General features: G+C 37.1%; 2 long non-coding RNA genes across 2 annotated transcripts in view; both read right to left on the bottom strand.

Moving 5' to 3' along the window:
• The window catches only part of LOC138149618 (uncharacterized), a 127,053-nt gene that overhangs the window by 98,761 nt on the left and 12,864 nt on the right, over positions 1–15,428 (bottom strand). The gene's annotated exons all lie outside the window — the stretch shown is intronic.
• LOC138149616 (uncharacterized) lies at positions 153–805 on the bottom strand. The gene is made up of 3 exons (XR_011165367.1): positions 597–805; positions 415–471; positions 153–303 (listed from the first exon to the last, which is right to left on the bottom strand). It is a non-coding gene; the product is annotated as an uncharacterized lncRNA (long non-coding RNA).

Genomic DNA, 15,428 nt, shown 5'->3' with positions numbered 1-15,428 from the left:
ACTTGGCATTGTTCTGCATGGCTTTGGCAAATGCTTCGACATAACCCTTATTTGCCGCATCTACAGCTTCAGTTGGTAAACCAAACTGACTCATAAGTGTGCCAAGCTGTCCTGAGGCTAAGGCGGCACTGAACATACTTAATGCCTGTTGAAACTGAGGAGAGGTCAGTGTGTTCTGAATCTCTTCTGCAGTCTGTGGAAGAGATTCTCCAGAGGGAAGATAAGGCAGCAACTACTCTTGGACTTCAGCATTGGCCAGAATAGGAGCCATGATCTCTGGAGTTAGTACACTGGCCAAGTCAACTTGCTGTCCGCCTCCTGCCCCAGATGGCACATTCATTGTAGCTAAATTGTTCTGAAGGTCACTCAGTTGAATGGGCTGGGTTGGGCTTGTTGCTGTGATGGTTCCATTACCTGAACTCGATGCAGGGCTTGGACTAGTTGCAGAGGCAATTGCTTGAGCACTGGGTGCTGGTGTAGTAGAGCGGAAGAAGAGGTGGAAGATGGGGTTACAGAAGCTGACTGGCTGCGGGAGCTTGATGAAGAGCTGCTCGTTGGAGGCTCTCCACTCCCCAGTAAGCTAGCCAGACCAGGACCTGTCAGTGCACCAAGCCCACCAAGTCCTCCCAAGCCAGTTGGTCCAATAAGTTGCATGAGCTGGTTATGACTCATGTTACCCAAAAGGCTCTGCAAACCACCTTCACCTCCAAGTGCTGAAAGTTCATGGCCTCCACTTCCGCTGGCACCCAAAGCTCCTGGCATAGGTGGATTATTCAAATATTCATTTACTTTCCTGCAATGTTCTTCATCTTTCGCAGTCTTAGGCTCCTGCATCCAAAAGAAGAGTCGCTTTGATCCTGCCTTGAACTTCAGTACATATACTCTACCAGTAGTGCACTGAGGTACTTGCTTAAATTCACAGTCATCAGGAAAAATAATTAAGTCATCTTCTACATTTCCAGAAGTCCAATTCTTCCAACAGAAATGAATGAGGGAATCATCAGTTTGCTGAATGTATACAAACCCTTTCCGTTTATCTGGGGTAACTGTAGTTCCTTTCAATGACATTTTTCCTGCCGAAACTCCACCACGTATTTGCTGGAGCCTCGGGAGCCTGGGACTAGGCTTGGAAACAAAGCACCTGAAGTAATTCTGGGGCCTGGGGTGTGGACCGCGGCTGAAGCAGTGACTACAGCTAGCTCTTCCTCCTCTGCAGCTGCCGGCCCCTCAATTAGTGTCTTTACCAATTCCCTGGGGTTTTCCAAATAAACTAGCATATTGTTAGCAAATAAGGATTATTTTATTTCCTTTTTACTTATCATTATTCCTTTAATTCCTTTTTCTTATATTATTGCTATTGCTAGCATTTCCAGAACCACAGAAAATGATAGTGGGGAAAGTGGGTATCATTGCTCTATTTCTGTATTTATTAGAAAAGGTTCTAGTGTATATCTATTGCATATGGTCCTTGCTTTCATTTTCAGATAGAAGCTTTTTATGATATTGAAAGAATATTTTACCTTTTTATCTTTTACCTATATTTTGTAGGGTTTTTAGCATAAAAGAGTGTTGTGTTTTGTCAAAGGCTTTTTTTTTGCATCTGTTGAGATGATCATGTGGTTTGGGATGTTTTGGTTTTTAATATAATTATGTTGGTTGTTCTTCTAATATTAAACCATTCTTTAATCCCTGGTATAAATCCCACTTGATCACAATGAATGGTTTCTTAGATAAGTCACTGTAGTTTGTTAGGATTTTGTTTAACATTTCTTAATCAATGTTCATTAATGATATTGACTTGCAGTTTTTTTTCCTTGTTTTATCTTTTCCTAGGGTTATGGATAAGGACTATATTTGTCTAATCAAAGGATTCTGGTTAGGTGCTTTCTTTCTCAATTTTGGAGAATAATTAGTGAAGTATAGGTACTAATTGTTCTTTAAAAGTTTAATAGAATTGTCCTATGAATCCATTAGGCCCAGGAGGTTTCTCTCCTGCTAGATCCATATCCTTTTCTGAGATGTTGTTATTTAAGATCTCTAACTGGTCATCTGGTAGTTTGAGTACTTTATATTTGTGAAGGTATTCCTCTATTTCTTTTATGCTTTCAGTTTTGTTAGCATTTTGTTTTTGTTGTTTACTCATTTCATTCATGTTCAACATTTTGTGAACCCATTTGGCATTTTCTTGGCAAAGATATTGGCATGGTTTGCCTTTTCCTTCTCCAGCTCATTTTATGGAAGAGGAACTGAGGCCAATGGGGTTAAGTGACTTGACCAGGGTCACACAACTAGTACATTTCTGAGGCTGGATTTGAAATCATCAAGATGGATCTTCCTGATTGCAAACCCCATGCTCTAGCCACCGCATCACCTAGCTGTCCTTTGTTAGCATACAAATGTGTATAATATGTTTTTAATAATTATTTTTGGTTTTTGTGGTTTTGCTGTGATTTCACCTGGCTCATTTGATATTTTATGGATTTGTTTTTCTAATCTCATTTTTTAAATCAGATTAGCTAAGAGTTTATTAATTTCATTAGTCTTCAAAGAATCAGCTTTTAGTTTTACTTATCATTTCTATGGGATTTCCCCCAACTCATGTATTTTCCTTCTAATTTTTAATATGTCCTCTTTTGTGCTTTTAAAAGGTTTGTTCATTTTCTAATTTTTCAAACTGCATGTTCAGTTCATTAATCTCTTTTTTTCTTTTTTATTATAGTATGATTATAAGGATATGATTTCCCCCTGAGGATTGCTCTAACTACATCCCAGAAATTTTGATATGATGTTTCATCTTTATCATTTTCTTTTACATAGTTATCAATTATCTCTATGACTTATTCTTTTACCAACTAATTCTTTAAGATTTCTTGTTTAATCTTAATTTGAATCTTTGTCTTTTGTCTGTGGTCCTTGAGTCAATTTTTATTTTTATTGCCTTCTGATCTGTAAAGGGTGGATTAACTACTACCTTTTTACATTTGTTTGCAGTATCTCCACTTACTATTTACATAGTAAATTTTTGCAAAAGTTCCACATGGTACAGATAACTATGTATATGTATATGTATATGTATATACATATATATTTTTTTGCTCTCCTCTTTAGAAGATGCCATAAATCTTTAGTTACTCCAGAAATTTGTTCGGTTCCATATTTTCTTTTTTATCTTTCTGTTAGACTTATCCAAAACTGATTGAAGGATATTGAAGTCTTTTGTCACTATTGTGTTTCTATGTCTTGAAACTCAGAAGCTCAGCTTCCTTTATGAATTTGGGTGCTAAGGTTTTTAGAGCATATGTTGTTTAAAGTTCCTTTCACCATAATATAGTTTCCTTGTTTGTATCATTTTAATTTTTGAATTTTTCTTTTTGCTTTGTCTGATAGCATGTTGGCAACTTCAAATTTTTTTTGTAATTACTTAATAGGTAGTAAAATTTTCCCCATCCCCTCAGTTTTAGTTTGTATATGTCTTTGTTTTTTAAATATATCTCTTGTAAGCAACAGATTGTAGGGTTTTGTTTTCTTAGCTAATTTGTTATTCTTTTCCATTTTATCGGATTGTTTAATCTATTCACATTTAGAATTGTAAGAGCTAAATTTGTATTTTCCTCCATCTGTCTCTAAAGTTGGAGTTTCTTTAAGTTATGATTTATCCTCTCTTCTACTGTAAACACGGTGTTATGTTGCTTCCGTTTATTTTACTTTTTTTTTTAAGGAGAGTATTTTCCCACTGACTTTCTTCCCCTCCCCCTGATTCCTTCTTCTCATTTGTTACTCTTTTCCCTTTACAATTTTATTTGTTCTTATCTCCTGCTTTTATCTGATTATATATTTCTTCCTATTCTTTATTCCTCTCAGTTAGCCACATTGATTCCCTGCCTCCCCTTCTTTTTCTCCCCTTTAAATGGTCCTGTTCATTAGTTGTTTTTTTAACACCCCTTTCCAAAAAGGATTTTTCTCACTCTCTTCATTACCTATCTTCTCTTTCTGTTTATTCTAGATCCTCATACTCTAATTGATGACCCTTATTGTTACCTAGTCTCTCTCTCTTCTCTGTATTCTTTATAAAATCAAAGTTTCCAAGGTATCTATCCTAGGCTTTGTCCTCTAAGTTCTTTCTGCCATTGCCTTACTTATCCAGTGGAGTCCCCTTTTTCATTATGTCTCACTCTCAAAACAATGCCAATTTATTGCGGCTGTCAGAGAAAACACTGCCCCATAGTAGATCCTCTTCCTTCTCCTCCACTGATTTGTACCCTTTCTTGTTGACCTTTTATTTTCTACATTTACCTGGAAATCTCTTCCCTTTGTCCATGCTCTTCCACTTCTCCAAGAGCCAATTGCTCCCAGAGATTCCACCTTCCTCCCTCTCAGAACAAGTAGATTTTACAGGCAATAAATCCTTCAAACCTTAACCAGTGTAAAGTCCTCATCTCTCTTTTTCCATAGGATTGGTTGCCCCCTCCCACCTCCAAAATAAGGCCACCTTTCTTTCCTCCCTTTTCAATCTCTTCCATCCACCCACTTCCACGTAGGCTTCTTTTTCTGAAACCTCAGAATTCATCTTCCCTCATTGCCAACCGTTAATTAGACCACAAAGCATCACACACCCTTTTCTATCCCTCTGCTCCCCTTCCCTCCTTTCACATATCTTCCCATGCTGTAATGTAGACCCACAAAAGAAACATTTACCTGTAGGCATGGTGTTGCCCTCTGTCCACCTCTTGGCTTTTACCTCTAGCAGATTTCCACTGTTACTACTGTTTCCTTGTGTTCCTTTATAAAGAAATCTATTACTTATCTTTCTGTTGTCACTCTATTGCTATTGCTGTCTGCTTTTATTCATTCCTATCCTGTTAGAGGGTTCAAGAAGCAAATAATCTATTCAGTTCTAGTTTTATTTCTTTTCTTTTAGAAAACAGAAGTAAAACATTTATTCAGACACCTCTAGTTTTATTTCTAAAAATGTTTCAAACTCTTCTTTATTACTGATTGTACATCTTTTATCCTATATGGTTAGGCACAAATTTGCAAGATAGAGCACTCTGGGCTGCATCTTGAGCTCTAGTGCTCTTTGAAACATATTATTTTGTTCCTTCCACCTTTTTCTAGAAGGTGTGGAATAGTCTTAGAGTATTCAAAAATCTTTTCCATTGTATCTGCTGATCTGTAGAACTTATCATTTCTGAATTTAATTTTAAAATTTAACCATTATATATTTTGGAATTTGTAACCTTTGCTTTTTTTTTCTTTTCTGGGGGTGATCAGTGAATTTTTCAGTTGGGATTCCATTTCTATTATTCAAAAGTTCTGGAAAGTTCTCTTCTATTATTTCTTTCATTTTGATGTTAAATTTTTGTCCTGTTGTGTTCTTTTGGGAGATTTATGATCCTTGGGTTGTCTTTATGCATCATATCTTTGAGTACTGTATGTTTTGCTTACATAGTAAGCATATTTTCTTTTAATATTTTTATATTTGCTTCTTTTCTTCTGGTTTAACCTTCACTTATGTTCATTTGCATTCTCAATTTATTGTTCTCCCTTTTGTTTCTTTGGTGAAACGGATACAAAGTTCTGTATTCCATTCATTATTTTTGCTATCTAAGCCATACATTCTGCTCTCATAATTGTCATCTCTTTTTTAAACCACCCAGGAATAGCATGTTCCATGTTTTTTCTCATATTCCACATAGTACTCTGTCTCATCGAATATTGGATCATTTTCTTTAATTTTGGAAGTATTTATTCATAGATGACTGAACTCATTTAGTAGATCTAGAGGCCATATTTCCTTCTGTTACTGGTTTTCTTGTTAATTTATCTGTTTATGTTCAAAGTCTTTGAGATTTCCTTTTCCTGAAATCTTTCATACTTTCAGTCCCCATCTCCACCCCTTATTTTCCTTATCATTCACTTCCTGATGTCTCCCCATCTAATTGTGGTTTTCTTAGGAATTGAATCTCAAAGTGTCTCAGCATCCTCCTACACTAGGCAAATTATGGTTCATAATCCTTAGTCTCTGCCCCAACTGCCTTTTAGGTGATCAGAACTGACCCCAGCTGGATACTATGTTCTTTCCCTGGAGCTTGATGGAGTACCACCTCACTTTCCACACCTAGTTGTGCAGTTCTGGTGACCTGTCCCATTTATTCTGTTCCTTTAGTTCTTTGGTCTGGCACCAGTTGTTTAGAGCCTGTTTTCCCTGGCACTGGCAATCTAGAGCTTTGCAGCACTGGTTCTTCCAGGTTGCAGACCCAAGCAGGCTTTTACTTCCTACTTCCTAGGGGTTCCTTTTCATGAATGGAGGTGAATGGTCCTTATAACCTTTAACGTTTCTTTCATTCAGCTAGGTGGCATCTTGGTACACAGAGTGCTGGGCCTGGAGTCAGGAAGACTCATCTTCCTGAATTCAACTCTGGCCTCATATACTTAGCTGTTTTACCCTGGGTAAGTCACTTAACCCTGTTTGTCTCAGTTTCCTCATCTGTAAAATGAGCTGGAAAGGAAATAGCAAACTACTCCAGTATCTTTGCCAAAGAAATACCAAATGGAGTCATGGATAATCAGACACAACTGAAATGACTGAAAAACAACAAAGACTTCTTCCATTTCTAATATTCTATGTGCTATGCTTCAAGGTACATTTCAGCTTTATTGGACTATGATGTATGTTTTAAGGATCTTTCCAGCTCTGATATTCAATGTTCTATGTTTTGAGGTGTTTTCCAACCTTCTCATACTATATTCTATGCTATAAGAACCCTTCAAAGTCTAACGTTCTATAATCTAAGATCAATTCTTACTCCAACATTCCACATTTTATGTTCTAAAGACCCTTCTAGCTCTGTCATTCTGAAGAACTTTCTAAAGAACTCTCCAGCTCTGATGCATTTTCTAAGATTTCTTCTAGTGTTAATATTCCACTTCTTTTTTCTAAGATTTCTTCCAGTTCTAAAATTCTATATTCTAAAGTCTCTTTCAGCTCTAGTCTACCAAGTTCTAGGCTCCTCCTCTTCCTTTGGAGAATACTCCTCTTTTTTTGGATACCGAGGTTATCACTAGGTAGCACCACCACATTTAAGCACTCTAGGGAAAAAAGGAAGGAAAGAAATAGGAGGGGAGGAGAAAGGGAGAGAGAGAGAGAGAGAGAGAGAGAATACAAATGATTCAAGACAGCTAAACAAGTCCATCAAATCCATTCTCAAGTAAATAGTGGGAGTTGTCTCTTGTCCCTCTGAAGGAAAGCTTAGAGTCCCCAAGGAGGTGGGCAGACAATTCCTCCCCTGAAGTCTTGGTCATACATTTATAATTTTGCACTTATACTGTGGCAAACAAGTCTATCCTAGAGGCCTTGAGAGACACCATTAAGTATTCATAATTCACAATTCATCAGCAGACAGAAATGAAGTGCTCATTCAGAATGCATTTCAAATCTCTTGTATCAAGATGGGACTGATGTTGCAATTTCCCCCTGTTAACAAGGATGAAGGAAAGAGGGTGGCATTTTTCTTAGGGCTGATATTATTTCAATAGACCTAATACAACATGTTTTTGAAGATACACAAATAAAGCTAGACTAAAAGAAATACTACCCATGGTGGTCCATGCTTAGAGCCAACGTTTAGGAAATGCAAGGGTCAGAACTCCATCCAAAGCAGGGCCCTTACAAGATAGCGTCACATTATTTTTATCATAGGTGTACATACAGAGAATACAGAGCACAGCTGGCCTATGTTGTAGGAATAGTTATGGTCTCCATGTCTCCATTTCCTCACATTAGGCATTTATATTGTAATAGGGTCATAGCATTTAGAGATGGAGGGAACCTTAGAGATTATCTAGTTCAGGGAGTCTTAACTTGAGGTTTATGAATTTTTAACACATTTTGATAAATATCTCAATATAATTTGCTTCCTTTGTAACTCTATGTACTTCATTTAGTGAATTTAAAAGTATTATTCTAAGAAGAGGTCCATGGAATTCAGACATAAAGAGATATCTATGGCACAAAAGGTGGTCCCAACCTTCTCATTTTACCCATAAGAAAACTGAGACCAAGAGGGGCAAAAGTCTTCCAACCCTAAATCTATGTAGTCACTCACTAAGCACATTCTAAACTCAGAGCAACCCTGATTGTAATAGGAAGATGTGGATCATGGAATCATGGAATCATAGGTGTAGAACCCGGAGGGGAACTAGTCCAATACCCTCTTTAGAGATGGGGATACTGAGGTTCAAAGAAGAGGAGCGACTTGTATAAAATCAATCATGTCCCAGGTCCTCTGACCCTGGAGTCATTCATTGTTCTTCCCATTTTAATGCAATATCTCACAAAACACGTTGTCCTATAATATCTTACAATAAGAAGTTTGGGATTTTTTTGGAGGAGGTCTTGTTATGAGAAAGAAAGGGAAAAGAAGGGAGCATACAGTGGTCTCAAAAAAAAAAACCAAACCCAAACAAACCCCAAAACCAGAGTTCAAAATCCCTGAGTCCCAAGGTGAGGCCTTGAAAAAGAAAACCCTTATCAAGTCATCCAAATCATCCTGTGCCTCTCTTTCTTTATTTCATAGTGGGATGAAGGCCTGGAAGTTTCTACCTTTAGCTATAGTTTCTCTATCTCAGCTTTCTGAGAGGCACAAGTCAGCCCCTCTCACAGCCAACACTATTGAGACAACTTCCCATTTCTTAAATTAGTGACTTAATTGGCTGAAACTTGACCTAAAATGAATAAAGCAGAGCTTAAAGCCTTAATACAAAGCTCTGTATTTGGTTCTGCCACCTACTCACTGTGTGACCTATGCAACAAGTCAACCTCTTTGGACCCAAGTTTCAGTAACTATAGAAATGAGGACATTGAACTATGAGAGGGTTTGACTAGATAACCTTTAAAGAACCTTTCAACACTACAGGCGCTTGAATAAGATACAGATCCATGGACTATCTCTAATGCATCATCCAGTGGTAATGGTCTATATTCTATGTTCTAAAGTCCTTTCCAGCTCAAATATTCTATTTTTCTAGGTCTTTTCAAGCTCTAACAGTCTAAGTTTTATCTATGTTTCTTTCTAATTTTGACATTTTAGGGTCTAGATTCTAAGGTCTCTCATATTTAATATTTGATGGTCTCCAGTTCTTTCTTTCCAAATATGACTTTTTATATTCAATACCTTAAGTAAGGTCCCCTCCAGCTCCTGCCCAAATTACTTTGCACGTACTTTCAATTTGTTTTGTATTTACTTATGTATGTAGGTCTTGTTTCCCCCCAGTAGAATGTATGCTTCTTGAGGGTAAGGGATGTTTTACTTTGGTGTCTTTATCCTAAGCACCTAGCACAATGCCTGACACATGGTAGGCATTTAATAAATGCTTGTTGAATGAATGAACGAATCAATAGTATAATATTCAATACAACAAAATTTCAGCTCAAAAGAATGTTTTATAGTCTCTAGTACTTTGTTGTAGCAGAATTTGGTAACTGAGGGAAGTTTCCAAGTCATGCCTGGAATTTCATGAACACATTAGTCCCAAAGTTTTAAAGAAGGTGACCAGTGAAAAACACCCATATGAACAAACCAAGAGTTCATCAAGGATAAATAGTAGAGGAAGAATATCTCCTTAATATAAATCATTTTTAAAATGTTAAGCTTCTTTATCTGGCTGAATTCCGAGGGCACACAGTACCTAGTGAGTTCATTTGGGAAGTACAATAAAGACATCTTCTTTGGCAGTGCTGGATTTGGGGGTTTCATTGCTCAATGCTACCTTTGATGGGGGCTGTATTTCTGGCATAGTTAGGTAGTTTATCAGTTCCTATTCATTAAAAGAGAGCCCGCAGCTATCTGAAGACTATGCTCAGCATTGCATTATTATTGCTCCAAAAAGCAAGGATGAGAATTGATTATAAAAATTCCGAGATTTCAGGAGGGAAATCCCAGGTGTCTTGGAAATAAATACATCTGGGCTTTGGATAGGAGGGGGAAAGGAGCAGAGAGGCAAAGAGTACTGTGGTATACTTTGCCAGTTATAGCAATAAACTCCTTCCAGGGTTGAACTAAAACCAAATGGATTCAAGCTAGCTCAGTTGTTTACCACCTGGAAAACTCTCTAGTTGAGGCTAGATTATGGGAGACTGCTCGGCCTATGAGCCAATCAGATCCTAGACATAATTCTATACTCCCTGACCTGGTAGAGCTCATTGTGCGGTTTAGGCAACAGAGCATACAATTAGAACTACTACCCTAGTCTGGGGCCTCTTTCACTACTTGCTTGGACTATTGTAACAAGTTTCAATTGATCTCCCTAACTCCAGTCTCTTCCTTCCCTGATCCATCCTCCACACAACTGCCAAAGTGACATTCCTAAAGCAGAGACCTGATCATGCTCCCTTTGCTTGACAAATTCCAATGACTCCCTATTATTGCTAGTAGATAGGAGACAAACTCCTGTCTTTGGCATTTGAGGTCCTTTACACCCCGATACTAGCTTACCTTTCTGGGCATATTATAAATTACTCCCTCTTACATATTCTTTAGACAAGCCAAATTGGCTTTCTTACAACACAGCATTCCATCTCTGTCCATTTATACAAGATGGCCCCCATACCTAGAATGAGCTCCCTCCTCCCTCCCTCTCTACCCCTTTGACTCCAGAACTTTCTTCAAAATTCAACTAAAGCCCCCTACATGAGGTCTTTTCTGATTTCCATCCCTTCTCCAACTGCTTTTGCCTCTTCACTGAAATTATCTTGTACAGTCAATTTTCATCATTCACAGTAGTTATGTTCTATAAAGTCTCCACAAACACTCAGTTAACAAATACTGAACCATTGCTCCCAGAGGAAATATAAGGTTAGGTTCCTGAGAGGCTCTGGTCACAACATTTTCATCACCTGATCAATACAACCTTGTTTTATGTGTGTTTCTGTTTAAAGATACCTTATTATACATACATGTACATATATATATTTCTTATAAATAACTAATTATATGTGAATTTATGTGAATTTATTTTTCCTTTTTCTAGACATATTATATTGTTGATTCATTAACATTGACCTCAGGACCAACAGCACTATAACTGATGCCTGAACGAAGCTCATCTAACACATGTATTTTCTCTAGAAGACACTTCACAGCCTTCTTGTGTTTAGGAACACTAGATAGCCCTTTAGTACTCTGCTTGGGGGCCATTTTTAACAGTGGAATTACCAATAAAAAGCATCAAAATGCACTAAATAGATTGCAAAAAGGGCATTTCTTTACAATATGAGAAACAAGAAGGTAGCATCACCTTGTTCAGCCTCAGCCAGGAACATGTGTATTGGGTGATTCAAATTTTTCACTACTCTGTGTATGTCCACAAATGACCTTGAAATCTCTGTGAAAATTGATTTGGAGGTTACAAATAAATTTTAGTGAATAGGCAAATTCACAAATATAGAATCCATAAATAATGAGGATGAACTATATTTATTTTATATATACTAAAATGTATATATATTATATTCCTCAAAAGGTAAACTCCTTGAGGGTAAGAATTCTCTATTCCTAGGATCTAGAATAGTACCTGGCATATGATATGGACATAATAAATGGATCAATGATTTAGAAATGGAATCAACTTTTGAGCTCATATAGTCAAACCATTTCATTTTCCAAATGAGAAAACTGAGACCCAGATATTTTAAAGTGGCTTATTCAAGAGCTTTCCACGGTAGCACATACTGGCTGACTAGGCCATTTAGTCCAACACAATCATTTTTATAGATGGGAAAAATTAAGGCCTCAGGAAGTTGTTACTGGCCTAGGGGTATATATGAACCCAGGTTTTCTGATTCTAAAGCCAGTGCCCTTTCTACTGTACAAACTATTTTTGAGTGGTAGAAGCCATTTATATTATCTTGCTTGCAAGAGAAATGAATAATATCAACAACTCACATTTCCTTAAGTGCTTTACAGTTATATGGCATTGTGAGGTGGGTAGTTACAACAGCCCTGTGAGGTCAATAGCACAAATATTTTGTTCCCATTTTACAAATAATGAAACTGATGCTTAAGAATGCTAAGTAATTTGCCACAAATTGCAAGGCATGTAAATAGCAGGGACTGGATTGGAACCCAGGTTTTCTCAATCTGTCTAGTATATTTTTCATTATGCAATTAACTTCAAAGCTCAGAATGATTGAATAGAAAGCATTTTCCATTTTTGCTTAGAAAAATGTTGGGGTGTCTTTATAAATAAAAGAAGTAGGTAGATGTCATTTGAATGGACTCCAGGTAAAATTCAAACTATTTCTCCCTGTGACCTCCTTATTCCACCATATAGTTTTGGTCTTTTGGAGTTTTAAGGCTTCTTTATTGTCTTGAAGAGTTCCTTTATAAATGCATAGAAACCAAACAAGCTATCGGAGTAGGATGAAACATTACACCCTAGCTCCTCTCACAACTACTCCAGCAAAGACCTAAAAACAATGCCAGAATGAATAATGATGAGATATAAAAAGAAATACCACAGTGGGTCATCTTTTCAGCCTATGATCATTAACTTGACCCACAGGCAGATGACCTAGGTATTGTGGAACAGGAGTGGGCCAGGATCACAGGCTTTGCCCCTAGGTCTCTGCAACTGGACCAGCAGTTTGGGGTCACCAAGAACGGGAATGGACTCAATCCTAGACCTAAAATAGACTTTTGTGTGTCCTTTGTTATCGAAGAAGACCAGGACATCAGGGAAATGATGACATGACTTGCAGTTGACTTGAATTTGAGTGAGGGAGGGCTGTGCAAGGCCACCAGCCTCACTTTCACCTCCAGAGTCATCTGGGTCCAGTGGCCAGATATTCATCAGGACATCTGGGGATGGCCCTGGGATTGGGAGACCCTGACCCTTGTAGGCTAAGGTCTTTTCAGGTTCTCACTTTGAGAGAGGTAATACCCATTCAGTGAATAGGTCTCTTTAATTTTGATATTTTTTTCTTCATTAAAGGGACCACCCCCTTGATTAACTTCTTAAAGAGGCATATTTACTAAAATAGACTAGGCTAACAATGGAATCTCTAGGAACTGGCTGGACCTTCTGGATCAGTTAAAGGGTGAGGGGGCCACTGAGATCAACTATTATCTACTGGAGCACCCTCCAGGGGCAAGTCTAAAGTTGTGTTACCTCGATTCAAACTAGAATGTCTGGAAATACATTCCAGACTAGAGTCTAGAAAGATCATGTGAGAAATGATCAGATTGTGTCCTTGATTTATCCATATAGAGCCATCTGAAGATTCACAGCTCCCCAGCTTAAGGTGTGTCAGTGATCCTGGAAGAACATGCTGGAAGAATATTCAAAACCTAAAGAATGTAGTAGTGAAGATCCCACATAAAACAATCCAGGACTATACAAAGTCACTATAATCCTATGAGAAGTACAGTGAACCTGGCTCTAACATAAACTCTCAATTCAGGAAATGAGGCTGGAGGAATGAATAACAAACAAACAAATCAAGACCTATTAAAGTACCCTAGATTCCCGAGACACAGATCCAGAGAGGAGAATAACTACAAAACCACTACAGGGAAAACTTCAGAGAAAAACACAGCTTGGGCACAAGATCAGTTGAAATTCACTGAAAAAAATGAGACAAGATTTTTGAGAGTTTAAAATGATATAAATAAAAAGAGAAGAATAGAGGAAAGAACTGGAAAAGAACTGAGAACATTAGAGGAAAGACTTAAAAAGAGGATTAATAACTTAACATAAGAGGTACAAAACTTTACCCAAGTAATAGACTTCTTAAGAAACAGAAAGAAACAAATAGAAATTTATGATTCATGAGGCAACAAGAAATATTTTTTAAAAATAAAAAGATTGAAAATATTAGCAATCATATCTAAAACAACTGACCTAGAAAAAAGACATCAAAGAGAGACCTTTTAAGAATCATTGGATTATTTGAAAGCCATAATCAAATAAAAGCATGGTATCATATTTCAAGAACGCTGTCCAAACACATGAGAAAAAAAATGGCAAAATCAGAATAGAAAGAATTCAGTGATCACCTCCTGAAAGAAATTCCAGGAATAATCTCCAAAATCTGGAGCTTCTTAGTCAACAAAAAAAAAATATTTTGAGTTGTCAGAAAGAAAATTCAAGTACTGAGGAATGACAGATAGGATTACAAAAGATTTAGAAGCTAACATAAAAAAGGAGTGGAGAACATGGAATATTGTATTCCAGAAGGCAAAACAGATAGGCTTAAAATCAAGAATAATTTGCCCAGGAAAACTGATTATAATCCTATGAGGGGGAAAATGGATTTTTAGTGAACTAGAGGACTTCTAAGCATCCCTGACGAAAAAAAAAATCAAAGCTGAGTATAGATTCTGAATTTTAAAAGCAGGAGTAAAGACAAACATAAGAAGGTAAATACCCATAAGTAATCAAAAGGGACTTAATAAGGATGCATTGCTTATATTCTAATGGAAGAAGATGACATAAATATCCCCTCAAAACCCTAATGTCATCAGCAGTCATCATACATGGAGTCAAATAAGACAGGACTGGGAGTGATTTTGTTTTGTTTCAATTATGTTAAAACAAACAAAAAAAAAGAAAGGGGAGAGAAAAATTGGAGAGGAAATGTGGAAGAAACATATTATCTTACATAATTGTGGGGCACAAATTGAAGTCTATGCAAATGAGGAACTGCAATATTGCTTTCATCTGAAATGGTCACAGGAGGATAGAACACACACACATATGTACATATACACAGATAAAAGTTTGGGACAGAAATATTTTTGGTTCAACAGGGAAACCGGTTGAGGTGAAAGGCAGGAGTAAGAAGGGTACATTTACAGAGGCTTTATTAATAAGCAAAACAAACCCTGATCTCAGAGAGGGAGAGATTCATAAAGAAAGATTTAAAAGGCTTAACTATATGTATTATAATGATTTTGTTTTTAGTTTTATTTTAAAAGTATAGAGGATAGGAGGGACAAAAAAAAAACAGGTTTGGTTCATTGAAAAAAATTTTTGATTGAGTGATTGATAGAAAACTGCAAACACTCTTGGTTGTTATGGGTTAGACCTAAACCAGGACTTTCCTCTGTAGTTTAGGTCCTGATTATTAGAATGGAATGAGACTCTCCAAGGTCATTCAACAGTTAAGTAAAGGAGATTTACTTAGACATAACATGGGAAGGACATTCAGAAAGGATAGGTACAAAGGACATCTCAAATTGATTCAGCTGAGCAAAGATTCCCTACCTCTGATTTGCCCATGGTGGTCCAGCAGCCTGGCATCAGAGCCAGCCTGGAGCTTCTTATGGCCATTTGTACTTGAGAGATCAGAAACTGATGCCAACAGCCTAAGTCAATCGAATCTTAAGAGGACACTTTCAATACTTTTAAAGGAAAAACAGGCCTAATAT

The sequence above is a fragment of the Petaurus breviceps genome, unplaced genomic scaffold (assembly GCF_028583685.1).
Source record: "Petaurus breviceps papuanus isolate PSGF00001 unplaced genomic scaffold, PetGlider_PUasm1.0 90847, whole genome shotgun sequence".
Taxonomy (NCBI): domain Eukaryota; kingdom Metazoa; phylum Chordata; class Mammalia; order Diprotodontia; family Petauridae; genus Petaurus; species Petaurus breviceps.
The sequence above is the reverse complement of the archived record's forward strand: the minus strand, read 5'-3'. Positions and strand labels throughout refer to the sequence as shown.